The sequence below is a fragment of the Giraffa tippelskirchi genome, chromosome 14 (assembly GCF_054371585.1).
Source record: "Giraffa tippelskirchi isolate mGirTip1 chromosome 14, T2T-mGirTip1v1.2.pri, whole genome shotgun sequence".
Lineage (NCBI taxonomy): Eukaryota > Metazoa > Chordata > Mammalia > Artiodactyla > Giraffidae > Giraffa > Giraffa tippelskirchi.
In genome coordinates, this window is record NC_137288.1 from 12,423,802 (window position 1) to 12,440,000 (window position 16,199).

General features: G+C 56.8%; 2 long non-coding RNA genes across 3 annotated transcripts in view; both read right to left on the reverse strand.

Annotated features, from left to right (window-relative positions):
• Nucleotides 1-638: 638 nt before the first annotated feature.
• On the reverse strand, nucleotides 639-5,955 carry LOC145534287 (uncharacterized). Its single transcript, XR_014074416.1, has 2 exons — nucleotides 4,211-5,955; nucleotides 639-3,584 (listed from the first exon to the last, which is right to left on the reverse strand). It is a non-coding gene; the product is annotated as an uncharacterized LOC145534287 (long non-coding RNA).
• An 800-nt stretch (nucleotides 5,956-6,755) lies between these two features.
• Nucleotides 6,756-16,199, reverse strand: part of LOC145534288 (uncharacterized) — a 33,497-nt gene continuing 24,053 nt past the window's right edge. For both annotated transcript variants that reach the window (XR_014074417.1, XR_014074418.1), the window contains exons 2-3: nucleotides 10,316-10,509; nucleotides 6,756-9,688 (exon numbers count right to left, since the gene is read on the reverse strand). This is a non-coding gene — a long non-coding RNA (uncharacterized LOC145534288). The remainder of the gene's footprint in view (nucleotides 9,689-10,315; nucleotides 10,510-16,199) is intronic.

Here is a 16,199-nt window from a genome sequence, read left to right on the forward strand (position 1 = left end):
CTCCCGTTTCCTCCACCCCCCACCCCCCACCCCATCCCATCCCATCCCATCCCACCCCATCCCATCCCATCCCAAACTAAGGGTTTAGTTTAATGCCAAACTTCTACAAAGAAATAAGCAAATTTTTGTGCAATGTCCAGTGATCTCTTTCTAGGTTGATAGACTGATCAATGCCGTGGTTAATTCCCACAGTAAGTGGATGCCACCCTGTAAATCTTCTTGGCTCATTGCCTGCCACACCCGCTCCATTGCTGGTTAGGAGTAATGTTGTAAAACATGAAAGAGAACACAAAATGGACTGATGACTCTGAGAGAAGAATTGTAATTGGAGGACATTTCAGGACTGGCTCTGATATTGCATCCCGGAAAAAGTAAAACTCATACAGAGAGTGGAAAAGTGGTTACTAGGGCTATGGGGAGAGGTTGGTAAAAGGGAACAAATATTCAGCTATAAGATGAATAGAGTCTGAGGATCTAACGTAAAACACGGCAATCTTTTTGACATGTTTTGTATAAATGAAATCTTATATGAAGATAAAAATCTAAGTAGGAAAGATGGAGGGAAGAAAAAAAAAAAGAAGGTGAAATATGTGAGGTGATATGAATTAACTGGATGAGGAATCCTTTCACATCGTAAACACATGAAATCACCACAGTTATATTTCAATTTCTTGCAATGTTGTATGTCAATTATACCTCAAAAAAGTTGAAATTTTAAAAAAGATATTACAAGATCTATGAAAAACCGTGAGGATTGTGTCTGGCTTGATAACATTGAGAACCTAGAACTCAGGCGATCCAAAACGTCCCCCTGACTAATAGAGTGTTTGTGTCATCGGTTACTCAATTCCGAATTATCATAGGTTCCAGAATTGTTGGTTGGATGCAAGATTTCAAAGCAGCCACATGCTGGAAAACTTAGTTTTAATGAGTTTAGTTCTATTCTCTCAAAGCGGAGAGCTCTATTTAAAGATGATATTTCACGTGGACTTCCTTGATGTTTCGTACGCTGGATCAGAGACGGATATAGTGAGATATCATGAAGTAATTCCCTGTTTTTCTCTTTATAATTTCCGCGACATGATCCTTCTAGTTAGTAAGAAACATTTGTGTTGCCTTGAAGAGAATTAGATTATTATCATAATAATGGAAAGGGAAAGTAGTAGGTTTATGCTTGGCCCTTTTATATTTAAAATATACCTTTTTGGCTAGAGTGTGAGGCACAGGAGATCTAGATCCTGCAATCGAGGAATGAATCTGTGCCCTTTGCAATGGAAGCAAACTGTCTTAATCCCTGGAACCCTAAGGAAGTTCCTCAAAAGAGACGGTTTGCGACTAGGTCAGAAATGATAGTCTTCAAAGGCAATCCCTTTAAGGTCAAAGGAACAAAATTTACTGACTGAAGAGAAGCCTCTGGGTAATACGAATGAGGAGTCTCTGACCTATGAGCAGCCCATCAATACTCCTATTGCCGGCAATAGGAGTAAAGAGGACATCCCATGACACAGAAGGACCTGTCCCAGGAGAGAAGCCCAGGTTCATTCTGCCCGAGAGGAGAAGGCGGGCCGAGCGATGGTCTGGGAAGGGTTTAGAGACTCAGGGTGCGGGCACATGGCTACGCTTGCTGATGAGGGGTCAGATTCCCGATGAGATGAGACGACACGGCTCGCCAGCATGGTGGGGGCGTCAAGAACCCCCTCGAATCTTGCAGACCCTCTGCGACCAATGAGAGAGAGCCAGGCACCACTGCTCAGGGGCACAGCTTCTGCTCTGCTCTTGGCAGGTCCCGGTCACCTGCCACCTTCCTGTCTCCAGCAGAGGTAAAGTGAGGCCCAAATGCCGCCTGAGGATCTTTGAGCTCAGAACGGAAACTCTTTTTTTCGGTGGCCTGGAGTGTCATAAGCAATCCGAAGGTGAGCGGAATTAAATGCAAGTAGTCAGAATAATGGTGAGAACAAAAGGAAACGGCAAGTCACTGTTAACAATCTATTTTGGACGTAAAGTTTTGTGAAGAGAGAGACGGAACCTAGCTTCAGAAGGGGAGGGAGGTCCCGCAAGGTCGAATGAGGCCCACTGGTGGCTGGGGACTCATCTGGAGGAACTTCTCTGAAGAAGGGCCTGGGATCCATCTGAAAGCGGGAGTGGGAACCCAGGCCCGGGAGTGAGCGTCCAGAGCTGGAATGAGAGCTCCTGGGAGACTGACTCGAGCGCGGCTGGTTTCCGGGGCACCCACCTCCCCTTCTCCTCAGCTGATGCCCGCAGGCTGGGTCACGGCCCTTGAGGGAGAAGCCTTGGCAGAAGGTCTCCCCGCGGAGGGAGCCCATGGGTGTCTCAGTCTGTCAGTGGCAGTTGCTCGTTTTCTCGGGCTGCCAGCCCATCTGAGCTGTTTCTGTTGGAGGGGAAATCTGCCTGAAGTTACGCCTGAGGCCTGAGCTCTCTTATTATCAAATTAGGCGAATATCCGATACATAATGTGAATACCTGGCCTACTGCCATGGAATTTCTAAATATCCGTGTGCCGAAAGCTAACTCCGTCCCCACGTGTGCAAGCTAATTCAGGGGAACTCGCTCGTGTCTGACCCGTGTGGTAGTAGTGGTGAGAGCAGGAGTGGATCGGGAGCGAAAGGACCAGGTGGAATTTCTCGATTCAAATCCATGAATCTCTGAGGACTTCGTGAGCACGTTACACTTTAAGTGTCATTCCTGGCCTGAGAGGGAGCACGAACAGGACTTTTCTGACGGCTTCATGGAGACGTGAGACAGGAGTCGAGATCCACAGTATGCAGCGAGCGGTATCTTTGCTTATAGGCAGATCCAGAAAAAGCTATCAGCTCACTGTTGGTTCTTTCAAAGCACGTAGTAGCTGTGTGGTTGCCCGATAATGTGAGTGCCGTCCACCTAGACTGTACACGCACCTCACGCACCGAGTATCTGTCGGCCTTGTAGATGAGGAGGTGGCTGAGGGGCGTTTGCGCAAGTGACTGGGTTTGAATCTAGACAGCACCCTTTGCTGTGGGCTTGGTGAAGTGCAGGTCCTCAGTACACAGGATTCTCATCCTTCCTGGCCTGTTTCTGGCTCCTCTTCACCATCTGGGTTCCACAAGCCTCATCTTTAGCAGCACCGGTGTGCTCTTACCACAAACCTCCGAACAGCACGTTCTTTCAAGGTGCCTCCTCGTCCTTCACCGCTGGTGCTGGGCTCAGACCGTCCCCTGCCCCACGGCCCTTTCCCGGGCCTTTCCTTTTCACTCTCCCGTGGCTAGAGCTCTGACCCATCCTCCAAGCGCGAGGCCTCTTCTCACTATTTCGCATTCCAGGCAAGCCTACTTATTCTGGGAGTTATTCCCCCTTGATACTTTCTGTCTATAACCAGGACCAGGACCAAGCACACAAATCTCTTTCCACGCAACCCCTTCTTGACGCTCAGCTCTGCCGGGCGTGTTGGTGCTGACTCTCGTACGGATGGTGAGTCGACAGGTGACCGGTGACGGGTGAGCTTTTCATGAACCACGTGGAAAGTATGGTTGGCAAGCCTCTGACACAGATTCCCCCATGGGAAAACATCGTCACCTCCTGAGACAGTCCTGGGAACAAAGTCAACGAACAGAGGATTCAGTGCTTCCGGACACATCGAGTGCTTGTGGCAGACACAACCTGCCCCAGAGCATCCAAGGTCAAGTGTGAGGAAAGGCCTAGGAGTAGCGGGACCGGGGACTGAACAAGTCGGCTCTGCTCCTCTCCCGGCTGCAGTCCAAAGAAACGCCAAACAGGATGCCTCTTTGTTGCCATCGAGTGTCCAGTTCTAAACTTTTGTTAACAATGTATACAATGTTAAGGCGCGGGAGAGCCGGCTTTACTGAAACTTGTGGATCGTGCACTTCTTATCCCTGCTACTGTTTGATACAATTAGAGTTTAAGAGCACCCTGTTTTCCAGGAAAGATACTATATAACGCAAAGGTGCGATTTCTAGTGCCCCCTTAATTTCCCCAGTCTCTGGGTACGAGAGCTGAACCAAATGTTGTCTAGTATATTTTCAGGGACATGACAAGCTATTCAGATCCTTCCCGATAGATGTTCTGAAAAAGAACTACTAGCTGCAAGAACTAAATCTCAATTTCAACTCCGGTAGAGGAGAAGCTGCGCTGCTGGCAACAGTTAAGATAAACACTGTATCTTCCCAAGAATAGACTGGGTACCCCCAGCATTTACCTTGAGGCTGCAGCGAGGAAGACTAAGTCTGCCACTGAACTAGGTCCGTTTCTTTGACTTGAACCTTTATACGTGATTCCTGATATCTTCAGTTTCCGTATGCTGCCTGTAGCCCGAGACGTACAGGGCGCACCCCTCGTCAAGGCTCAGATTTCAAGAGTCTAATACATTTCCATTCAGATACAGATAGCAATCTGCAGAATAGAGAATAATACGTATCTCGTTGGAGCGTTACAGGAATATCATGACAGGACACGTGTGGCCCCGCGCGCCCCCAACCACAAGCCCAGATCTCCCGTCTCCCCTCCGAAACCTCCCCCTCCTCCCCCCCATACCCAGCCACCGAGGGGGGCCCGGGGAGGGATGGCGGTCTCAGCCCCGGTTCCGAGAGGTCACTCGTGGAGCCGCCCTAGCTAGGCCGAGACGCCAGATGTGGCTGCCCTGCTGCTTCACGTCCATCTCCGTGAGCCATGCCCAAAAGGCACGTGAAATCATTGAGAGCAAACAGCGCCCCCAGAAAACGCAAAATGATCCTCCTGAACCCCACACGGCCGCCATCTTGGTGGATCCACGTTAGAGGTCGTTGGTAGGTATCCCCACTTGATGCCTGAATAGTACTCACACGGACTCGATTTCTTTTCGCTTTTCCTGGGTGCCCTAGCCAGAGAGATCACGTGGGCCGGAGAGCAAACACAGAACAGAACAGAGCCCCGAACCACAGCCAAGTCGAGGGCGTGCGGAACCGCAGGAACTCACAGAGCCTGTGAGGGGACCCAGATGGGGAAGAAGCGTCCGTGCTCACGTATCTCTGGGGAGGTTGGAAGGGGCGCCCGCCAGCGAGGCAGGTGCCGCGCGAGTGGCCGGAGACGTTTCTCCGTGGGATCTCTCGGGGTGTCGCAGGGTGCCGGGTGCAGGGGCACCCTGGGAGGCCCGGTCCACCGAAAAGCCCGAGAAGTCTTCATGTGGGGCAGGCACGGAATGGTTTCTTGCAGGGCCGGGCGAGGAGAATTCGGGGGCCCATACCTCCAAGCCCCACACGTCTCGAGAGGGTTCCACGTGGCATTCTGAAAGGCCGGGCGACGGAGGGAAGGGGTTCGTGGCTGCGGACAACGCCTGGCTGGAGGAATTCTTTGTCTTTGGCGACGGTTCACCCCGCAGGTCAGGTCATGAGGTTCCTCGACACCTTCCACGGGGCGGATGTTCACAGGAGGAGTGGGGACGGGACGGCGGACTCGCAGGCGACCCTCCTGTCCCCACTGCTCCCCTCCCTCCAGCACTGGAGTTCGAATCTAGATGGGCCTCTGACCGCACACATCGCTGGGTTTACATCGTGCCGGCTTCACCTTCGATTCTCACAAACTGGCACTCTTGCTGCTGCTAGAAGTGTCCTAGAGAAGAAGACATCGGGTTCCGTACCAGATCAGCTTCTTGGACGTGGCCCTCTGGAGCCCGTGGCTTTGGCTTCAGGGGAAGCGCGCTGCCTACGGTATAGCCTGGCCCGGAAGCTCATCCGAGGATTCCTAAGGAGTTCGCGGGCCCCGAGGATTCTGTTTCCGAAAAGCGTTTTCTGGAACCGGGCGACTTGGGAGAACGTGTCACTGGTGTGGAAAATGGAAGGCCGCTGTCAGAGGGTTCAGTGACCTTTACGCTCCCTCCTTTCACTTGAAAGGCGTCTTCTTTTTTCTCCCCACCCCGCCCCCCAACCCCCCAACCCCCCGCAGCACACACACACCCGACAGCTTGCCTGACCGTTGTTGCTGGGGAGATGAAATCCCAGGAGACGGGAGGCCAAGTCTCTCTCACACCCCGGGGCAAACGATAGGAACGGGTCCCCAGCCGTGTGATGTCTCCGTGTCTCAGCACGGCCGACAGTCTCCTCCTCTTTCTAGGTGCTCCCGTTTCCTCCACCCCCCACCCCCCCACCCCACCCCACCCCACCCCACCCCACCCCATCCCATCCCAAACTAAGGGTTTAGTTTAATGCCAAACTTCTACAAAGAAATAAGCAAATTTTTGTGCAATGTCCAGTTATCTCTTTCTAGGTTGATAGACTGATCAATGCCATGGTTAATTCCCACAGTAAGTGGATGCCACCCTGTAAATCTTCTTGGCTCATTGCCTGCCACACCTGCTCCATTGCTGGTTAGGAGTAATTTTGTAAAACATGAAAGATAACACAAAATGGACTGATGACTCTGAGAGAAGAATTGTAATTGGAGGAAATTTCAGGACTGGCTCTGACAGTGCCTCCCGGAAAAAGTAAAACTCATACAGAGAGTAGAAAAGTGGTTACTAGGGCTATGGGGAGAGGTTGGTAAAAGGGAACAAATGTTCAGCTATAAGATGAATAGAGTCTGAGGATCTAATGTAAAACACGGCAATCTTTTTGACATGTTTTGTATAAATGAAATCTTATGAAGATAAAATCTAAGTGGGAAAGATGGAGGGAAGAAAAAAAAAAGAAGGTGAAATATGTGAGGTGATATGAATTAACTGGATGAGGAATCCTTTCACATCGTAAACACGTGAAATCACCACAGTCATATTTCAATTTCTTGCAATTTTATATGTCAATTGTACCTCAAAAAAGTTGAAATTTTAAAAAAGATATTACAGGATCTATGAAAAACCGTGAAGATTGTGTCTGGCTTGATAACATTGAGAACCTAGAACTCAGGCGATCCAAAACGTCCCCCTGACTAGTAGAGTGTTTGTGTCATCGGTTACTCAATTCTGAATTATCATAGGTTCCAGAATTGTCGGTTGGATGCAAGATTTCAAAGCAGCCACATACTGGAAAACTTAGTTTTAATGAGTTTAGTTCTATTCTCTCAAAGTGGAGAGCTCTATTTAAAGATGATACTTTACGTGGACTTCCTTGATTTTTCGTACGTTGGATCAGAGACGGATGTAGTGAGATACCATGAAGTAATTCCCTGTTTTTCTCTTTATAATTTCCGCGACATGATCCTTCTAGTTAGTAAGAAACATTTGTGTTGCCTTGAAGAGAACTAGATTATTATCATAATAATGGAAAGGGAAAGTAGTAGGTTTATGCTTGGCCCTCTTATATTTAAAATATACCTTTTTGGCTACAGTGTGAGGCACGGGAGATCTAGATCCTGCAATCGAGGAAAGAATCTGTGCCCTTTGCAATGGAAGCAAACTGTCTTAATCCCTGGAACCCTAAGGAAGTTCCTCAAAAGAGACGGTTTGCGACTAGGTCAGAAATGATAGTCTTCAAAGGCAATGCAATCCCTTTGACTTCAAAGGAACAAAATTTACTGACTGAAGAAAAGCCTCTGGGTAATACGAATGAGGAGTCTCTGACCTATGAGCAGCACATCAATACTCCTGTTGCCGGCAATAGGAGTAAAGAGGACATCCCATGACACAGAATGACCTGTCCCAGGAGAGAAGCCCAGGTTCATTCTGCCTGAGAGGAGAAGGCGGGCCGAGTGATGGTCTGGGAAGGGTTTAGAGACTCAGGGTGAGGGCACATGGCTACGCTTGCCGATGCGGGGTCAGATTCCCGATGAGATGAGACGACACGGCTCACCAGCATGGTGGGGCCGTCAGGAACCCCCTCGAATCTTGCAGACCCTCTGCGACCAATGAGAGAGAGCCAGGCACCACTGCTCAGGGGCACAGCTTCTGCTCTGCTCTTGGCAGGTCCCGGTCACCTGCCACCTTCCTGTCTCCAGCAGAGGTAAAGTGAGGCCCAAATGCCTCCTGAGGATCTTTGAGCCCAGAACAGAAACTCTCTTTTTTTCGGTGGCCTGGAGTGTCACAAGCAATCCGAAGGTGAGCGGAATTAAATGCAAGTAGTCAGAATAATGGTGAGAACAAAAGGAAATGGCAAGTCATTGTTAACAATCCATCTTGGACTTAAAGTTTTGTGAAGAGAGAGACGGAACCTAGCTTCAGAAGGGGAGGGAGGTCCCGCAAGGTCGAATGAGGCCCACTGGTGGCTGGGGACTCATCTGGAGGAACTTCTCTGAAGAAGGGCCTGGGATCCATCTGAAAGCGGGAGTGAGAACCCGGGCCCGGGAGTGAGCGTCCAGAGCTGGAACGAGAGCTCCTGGGAGACTGACTCGAGCGCGGCTGGTTTCCGGGGCACCCACCTCCCCTTCTCCTCAGCTGATGCCCGCAGGCTGGGTAACGGCCCTTGAGGGAGAAGCCTTGGCAGAAGGTCTCCCCATGGAGGGAGCCCACAGGTGTCTCAGTCTGTTAGTGGCAGTTGCTCGTTCTCTCGGGCTGCCAGCCCATCTGAGCTGTTTCCGTTGGAGGGAAAATCGGCCTGAAGTTATGCCTGAGGCCCGGGCTCTCTTATTATCAAATTAGGCGAATATCCGATACATAATGTGAATACCTGGCCTACTGCCATGGAATTTCTAAATATCCGTGTGCCGAAAGCTAACTCCACCCCCACGTGTGCAAGCTAATTCAGGGGAACTCGCTCGTGTCTGACCCGTGTGGTAGTAGTGGTGAGAGCAGGAGTGGATCGGGAGCGAAAGGACCAGGTGGAATTTCTCGATTCAAATCCATGAATCTCTGAGGACTTCGTGAGCACGTTACACTTGAAGTGTCATTCCTGGCCTGAGAGGGAGCACGAACAGTACTTTTCTGACGGCTTCATGGAGACGTGAGACAGGAGTCGAGATCCACAGTATGCAGCGAGCGGTATCTTTGCTTATAGGCAGATCCAGAAAAAGCTATCAGCTCACTCTTGGTTCTTTCAAAGCATGTATTAGCTGTGTGGTTGCCTGATATGTGAGTGCCGTCCACCTAGACTGTACGTACACGCACCTCACGCACCGAGTATCTGTCGGCCTTGTAGATGAGGAGGTGGCTGAGCGGCGTTTGCGCAAGTGACTGGGTTTGAATCTAGACAGCACCCTTTGCTGTGGGCTTGGTGAAGTGCAGGTCCTCAGTACACGGGATTCTCATCCTTCCTGGCCTGTTTCTGGCTCCTCCTTACTATCTGGGTTCCACAAGCCTCATCTTTAGCAGCACCGGTGTGCTCTTACCACAAACCTCCGAACAGCACGTTCTTTCAAGGTGCCTCCTCGTCCTTCACCGCTGGTGCTGGGCTCAGACCGTCCCCTGCCCCACGGCCCTTTCCCGGGCCTTTCCTTTTCACTCTCCCGTGGCTAAAGCTCTGACCCGTCCTCCAAGCGCGAGGCCTCTTCTCACTATTTCGCATTCCAGGCAAGCCTACTTATTCTGGGAGTTATTCCCCCTTGATACTTTCTGTCTATAACCAGGACCAGGACCAAGCATACAAATCTCTTTCCACGCAACCCCTTCTTGACGCTCAGCTCTGCCGGGCGTGTTGGTGCTGACTCTCGTACGGATGGTGAGTTGACAGGTGACCGGCGACGGGCGAGCTTTTCATGAACCACGTGGAAAGTATGGTTGGCAAGCCTCTGACACAGATTCCCCCATGGGAAAACATCGTCACCTCCTGAGACAGTCCTGGGAACAAAGTCAATGAACAGAGGATTCAGTGCTTCCGGACACATCGAGTGCTTGTTGCAGACACAACCTGCCCCCAGAGCATCCAAGATCAAGTGTGAGGAAAGGCCTAGGAGTAGCGGGACCGGGGACTGAACAAGTCGGCTCTGCTCCTCTCCCGGCTGCAGTCCGAAGAAACGCCAAACAGGATGCCTCTTTGTTGCCATCAAGTGTCCAGTTCTAAACTTTTGTTAACAATGTATATAATGTTAAGGAGCGGGAGAGCCAGCTTTACTGAAACTTGTGGATCATGCACTTCTTATCCCTGCTACTGTTTGATACAATTAGAGTTTCAGAGCAGCCTGTTTTCCAGCAAAGATACTATATAACCCAAAGGTGCGATTTCTAGTGCCACCTTAATTTCCCCAGTCTCTGGGTACGAGAACTGAACCAAATGTTCTCTAGTATACTTTCAGGGACATGACAAGCTATTCGGATCCTTCCTGATAGATGTTCTGAAAAAGAACTACTAGCTGCAAGAACTAAATCTCAATTTCACCTCCGGCAGAGGAGAAGCTGCGTTGCTGGCAACAGTTAAAATAAACACTGTATCTTCCCAAGAATAGACTGGGTACCCCCAGCGTTTACCTTGAGGCTGCAGCGAGGAAGACTAAGTCTGCCCCTGAACTAGGTCCGTTTCTTTGACTTTAACCTTTATACGTGATTCCTGATATCTTCAGTTTCCGTATGCTGCCTGTAGCCCGAGACGTACAGGGCGCACCCCTCGTCAAGGCTCGGATTTCAAGAGTCTAATACATTTCCATTCAGGTACAGATAGCCATCTGCAGAATAGAGAATAATATTTATCTCGTTGGAGCGCTGCAGGAATATCATGACAGGACACGTGTGGCCCCGCGCGCCCCCAACCACAAGCCCAGATCTCCCGTCTCCCCTCCGAAACCTCCCCCTCCCCCCCCCACACCCAGCCACCGAGGGGGGCCCGGGGAGGGATGGCGGTCTCAGCCCCGGTTCCGAGAGGTCACTCGTGGAGCCGCCCTAGCTAGGCCGAGACGCCAGATGTGGCTGCCCTGCTGCTTCACGTCCCATCTCCGTGAGCCATGCCCAAAAGGCACGTGAAATCATTGAGAGCAAATAGCGCCCCCAGAAAACGCAAAATGATCCTCCTGAACCCCACACGGCCGCCATCTTGGTGGATCCACGTTAGAGGTCATTGGTAGGTATCCCCACTTGATGCCTGAATAGTACTCACACGGACTCGATTTCTTTTCGCTTTTCCTGGGTGCCCTAGCCAGAGAGATCACGTGGGCCGGAGAGCAAACACAGAACAGAACAGAGCCCCGAACCACAGCCAAGTCGAGGGCGTGCGGAACCGCAGGAACTCACAGAGCCTGTGAGGGGACCCAGATGGGGAAGAAGCGTCCGTGCTCACGTATCTCTGGGGAGGTTGGAAGGGGCGCCCGCCAGCGAGGCAGATGCCGCGCGAGTGGCCGGAGACGTTTCTCCGTGGGATCTCTCGGGATGTCGCAGGGTGCCGGGTGCAGGGGCACCCTGGGAGGCCCGGTCCACCGAAAAGCCCGAGAAGTCTTCATGTGGGGCAGGCCCGGGATGGTTTCTTGCAGGGCCGGGCGAGGAGAATTCGGGGGCCCATACCTCCAAGCCCCACACGTCTCGAGAGGGCTCCACGTGGCATTCTGAAAGGCCGGGCGACGGAGGGAAGGGGTTCGTGGCTGCGGACGACGCCTGGCTGGAGGAATTCTTTGTCTTTGGCGACGGTTCACCCCGTAGGTCAGGTCATGAGGTTCCTCGACACCTTCCACGGGGCGGATGTTCACACGGGGAGTGGGGACAGGACGGCGGACTCGCAGGCCACCCTCCTGTCCCCACTGCTCCCCTCCCTCCAGCACTGGAGTTCGAATCTAGATGGGCCTCTGACCGCTCACATCGCTGGGTTTACATCGTGCCGGCTTCACCTTCGATTCTCACAAACTGGCACTCTTGCTGCTGCTAGAAGTGTCCTAGAGAAGAAGACATCGGGTTCCGTACCAGATCAGCTTCTTGGACGTGGCCCTCTGGAGCCCGTGGCTTTGGCTTCAGGGGAAGCGCGCTGCCTACGGTATAGCCTGGCCCGGAAGCTCATCCGAGGATTCCTAAGGAGTTCGCGGGCCCCGAGGATTCTGTTTCCGAAAAGCGTTTTCTGGAACCGGGCGACTTGGGAGAACGTGTCACTGGTGTGGAAAATGGAAGGCCGCTGTCAGAGGGTTCAGTGACCTTTACGCTCCCTCCTTTCACTTGAAAGGCGTCTTCTTTTTTCTCCCCACCCCGCCCCCCAACCCCCCAACCCCCCGCAGCACACACACACCCGACAGCTTGCCTGACCGTTGTTGCTGGGGAGATGAAATCCCAGGAGACGGGAGGCCAAGTCTCTCTCACACCCCGGGGCAAACGATAGGAACGGGTCCCCAGCCGTGTGATGTCTCCGTGTCTCAGCACGGCCGACAGTCTCCTCCTCTTTCTAGGTGCTCCCGTTTCCTCCACCCCCCACCCCCCACCCCCACCCCCCCCGCCACCGACCCCCGCCCCCAGCAGCCCTGCCACCCCACCCCAGACCCGACCGCCCGGCCCGGCCGCCCGGCCGCCTTTCCTTTCCGGTGTTTGTGGCCAGTTATTTTGAAATCCATGTTCTCCTGACCTCAAGCGCACTTTCCCCGCCCACCGGCGCATGCTTGTGTTTGTTGTCGTTGGACTTGATCACGGTCTCGACACAGGTTGACTTTCGTTTTCTCTTGTTGGGGGTCCGAGTGTCTCCTTCTTTTCCTTTCTTGCTCCTGGGCTTGCGTGTCTGTGTCTGTGTCTGCTTTCGAGAAGTCCTGCTTTGTTCTCCGAGCAGCGCTTGCCTGGTTTCGCTTTGCCGGTCGGTCCCTCCCTCCCTGCCTCCCTCCCTTCTCTCTCTCCCTCCCTCCCTCCTTCGGGGGAGGGGGCCCGGGGGAGCCCGGGATGTCACTGGTGCCCCTCTCTCGGCCGTCCCCGCCCCGAGCCCCGCCGCCCGCCGGCGTCTCCGTGGAATGTCCGCCCACCAGCCTGGAATCGCGTGGGTGGGGGGGGGAGCGCGTCTCCTTCGTGGCAGCCTCCTGGGGAGCTATTTCCCAGCTCCTCTCCCTTCCTCTGCGGCCGGGGTCGCGTCGCGTCGCGTCTCTCGGAGGCGGCGGCTCCGAGCCGAGCTCGGGCGTTTGGGCGGCCGGCGCTGTGGCGTCCTCGGCGGCCGGCGACAGCGACCCGTCCTCGGGACATTGGAGCCGGTTGTCAGGAGCCACCTGGCGGCCGCTTTTATAGTGTCCCTCCCCTCTGGAGCTTCGGCGACCTTCAGGAGGGTTGTGACTCAGCCGCCGGGCCCGAGGGCACAGCTCTCAGAGACCGGCTCTGCTGGCAGCGACAGTGGCGGTGGCGCCGAGGCCTAGGGACGTCCTGCTGTCGCCGGAGATTGGTTCTCTAGGTTTCTGAGGAGGGTGGCCGTCGCGGCGGCGGCGGCGCTCCAGAGCCGGGCTCTGGGGTGGCCTGACCGGGCCTCCCTCAGGAGGGTTTGCTTTTCGCCCTCAGGAGGGTTTGCCTTCTTCTGCCAGGAGGGTTGGCTCCCGCCCTCAAAAAGGGTTTGCTGTTCGCCTTTTCAGAAGGGTTTGCGTCTCCCTTCAGGAGGTTTTTGCTTTCCCGCCCTTTCAGGAGGGTTTGCCACCCCCGGAGGGTTTGCTTTCTCACCCCTCCCCAACTCCCTGAATCACGGCCAGGAGGTCAGGGACCGGCTCGAGCCGTCCTGGGTGCCCCGGACAGGACGGTCTGGGGCCCCGGGCGTGGTCCCTCGTTGGGGCCCGCTCGTCTCGTGGGAGGCGCCTCGCCGGCGGGTCTCTCTTCGTTTTTCTCTTTGGCAACTCGAAGCCAAACCCCCGCTCGGAGACTCGGACGGACGGACGGGTACACCTACCCGTGCGGGCGAAGGGGGAGGGCGTCTCCGGCCAGCTCCCTCCCCCTTGGCGTCTGCGCCCCCACTTCGCCCACCGGGCGCCCCCTTCGCCCCCCTCCCCCCCCCCAGTCGACCAGATGACCCCCGACAGCTCCGGGCCTGGTGTTTCTGGGGTAGTGCTGGGGACAGGTGGCGGTGCCAAGGTGCCAAGGTCCCTCCCTGCCAGTCGTGGGTGGGCCCCGCTGTCGGGCGCTGTCATTTTGTCGCCCGAAATGGGCCTTTTCTGCCACCAGGTAAGTGCCGACACGGTCTCTCTCGGCGTCTGCCGCCGAGGACTTTGGGCCTCTGGACGCACGCGGGGCTCTGGGCCTTTGGGCCGCCGGCCTGGGCCTGTGCGTCGGCTCCCGCGTGGCGTGTCTGGCAGACCCGACCCGTGGCGCCACCTCCGGTCTCTGGGCGACCCGAGGGCGGCGGGGCGAGGCGCCGTGGGTCTTCTACCCTGTGTGACCCCCGCTGCGGGCGCCCGGTGGTGGCCGGGACGACCCCCGCTCTGTAGGCTCCGTGCCCCGTGTCAGGCAGCTCCTCCTCCTGGGGTCGTCGGCGGCTGTCGCCTGAGGTGAGGTGAGGTGTGGCGGGGGGAGGCGGCCGGTGAGGCTTAAAGCGGGCCCCTCCGGCGACTGCCCTCACCGTGCCTTCCCCCCTCCCCCTCGGCTCAACGGATCGATGTGGTGTGGTCGTGCTCTCCCGGGCCGGGCCTAAGCCGTGCCGGACGAGGGACGGGCGTTCCTGGTGAACGTGTGCGGTCTTCTCGGTCTGTCCACGGGGCCCCTCGCCTGCCTTTCCCCCTGCCCGTCGGGGAGGGTGAGGAAGGCGGGAGGGTGGGTGCGGCCTCCGGCCCTGACTCTCGGTCTCCTGCCCGCCCCCCCTCCACGGGGCGTCAGTGAGGCCGTCGGTCTTCGGACACAGCGGACGCTCTCGCTTCGCCTTCTCGGCGCGTGTCCCGCGAGCGGCCCTCCCCGCGGTGGGGAGGGCTGTGCCCGCCGCTGCGCCGCGCGCCCCGCGTGGGTGGGTGAGCGTGCCTCGTTTGACCCTCGGTGGTGCCCCTGGAGCGCTCCAGGTCGCCCCCTCAGGTGCCTGAGGCCGAGCGGTGGTGTCGTTTCCCTTAACCCGGCGTCCTCCTCGGGTCCCCCACCGCGGTGGGGTGTGTGTGTGTCCCGCGAGTGGCTCTCGTTGGGGGAGGGGTCGAGACGGGAAGAGAGGCGTGCCTGTTCCCCTCGCCTCTTCCGTTGGGGGCAGGTGCTGCCTCGTCGTGGAGGCACGGGCCGTGCTCCGGCCCCGACCGTGCACACGCTCCCGTGTGGTCGTCCGCTTACCTGTACCGCAGACCCCTCCCGCCCAGTCGAGGATCGGCGGCTCGTGGAGCGCCTCCGTGGGCCCGAAGGAGAGACGATGGGGTGAGGGACGGCGCGCCCTCGGTGAGAAAGCCTTCTCTAGCGATCCGAGAGGGAGCCTCTGGGGTACCGGAGCCCCCGGCCGCTGCCCCTCCTGAGTGCGCAGTGTAGCCGCCGTGGCGACTGCCAGAGCACGTGGGCAGAATCCCCCCACCTCTCCTCTGTGAGGGGGGATGGGTGCGCCGGCCCCGCGGTGGGGCCGTGTGCCGCTCGTTGCCTACCGCGGCCCGCGCCTCCCCCCGCCGAGTCGGGGGAGGGTCCCGCCGGGCCCCGCCGGGTGTCCGGCACGTGGGGGGGAACCGTGCGTGCGCCGCGTGCGTGCGGCCGCCCCCGCGGTGTGAGTGCAGGAGGAGAAGGGCCGGGGGGCGACGCCCGGTCGGCCCCGGCTTCCCCAGCCCCGCGGCCGTGGCGAGGAGGAGTCCGTCGCGCCCGCCCTCGTCCCCGAGCCGGTGGCGGCGCGCGGGCACGGTCTGGGCCGCCTCGCTCGAGAGCGTGTCCCCGGGATGTGGCGCCTCGGGGTCAGACTAGATGGAGAGACGGATCCGTCGAGGGTGGGCGGAGGAGACGGGTGGACGGCGCCGCCGGCCCTGGCGGCGGGGCCGGGGCGTGGGACTCCGCTCCGGGGCCGGCCGGGGCCGGCCGGCGTCCCAGGCGTCGCGGGACCGCCCTCGTGTGTGGGTGGCGGTGGGATCCCGCGCTGGTTTTCCTGGCGGCCCGGCCGTGTTCCCGGTGGTCTTTTCTGGTCCCCGGGCGGCGCCCGCGCCCCCTGTCCCGTGGCCGTCGCTGTGCGCGCTTGCCGGCCCCTCCCCGCCGCTGCCGGCCTTCCTCCTCGGCCCGCGCGTGCGACCGCCCGCGTGCCCTTCCCCCCTGTCTGGGACCGAGTCGGCTTCGCCTCCTGTGGGTGTCGTCCCCGGGCGGAGCAGTGCCCTCGGAGTCCCTGAGAGAAGTGAGGGGAGGGGCCTGGCGCGGCGGGGCCGCGCGAGTGAGGGCCGTGGCGGGCACGCCGGTACGCAGGCGGGAGAGCGTTCTCCCGGGCCGGCCGCGGCTCTGGGTGTGTGTGTGTAGGTGGCGGTGGGCGCGAGCCCCCGTGAGGGGAGCCTCCCCCACC